This window comes from Meleagris gallopavo, chromosome 2 (assembly GCF_000146605.3).
Source record: "Meleagris gallopavo isolate NT-WF06-2002-E0010 breed Aviagen turkey brand Nicholas breeding stock chromosome 2, Turkey_5.1, whole genome shotgun sequence".
Taxonomy (NCBI): Eukaryota; Metazoa; Chordata; class Aves; order Galliformes; family Phasianidae; genus Meleagris; species Meleagris gallopavo.
This window is the reverse complement of record NC_015012.2, coordinates 18977890-18978115: the sequence shown is the minus strand read 5'-3', so window position 1 is coordinate 18978115 and position 226 is coordinate 18977890.

Here is a 226-nt window from a genome sequence, read left to right as displayed (position 1 = left end):
GGGAGGGGGGTGCCACCCGGATGCGGCGGATGGGACAGCACACCACGCGCAGAGCAGGGCCCCGCCATGTCCCTGCAGGGAACGGGACCGGGGGAAAAGGCACCCCGTATCGTGAGGGAATGCAAGGGACATGGGGAATGCAGGCCCATACGGGCTGCCCGTGGGCCACTAGGCTGTTGTGTGGAGGCTGGCAGGTGCTGGGCCAGCCTGGATGGTGGGTGACCAG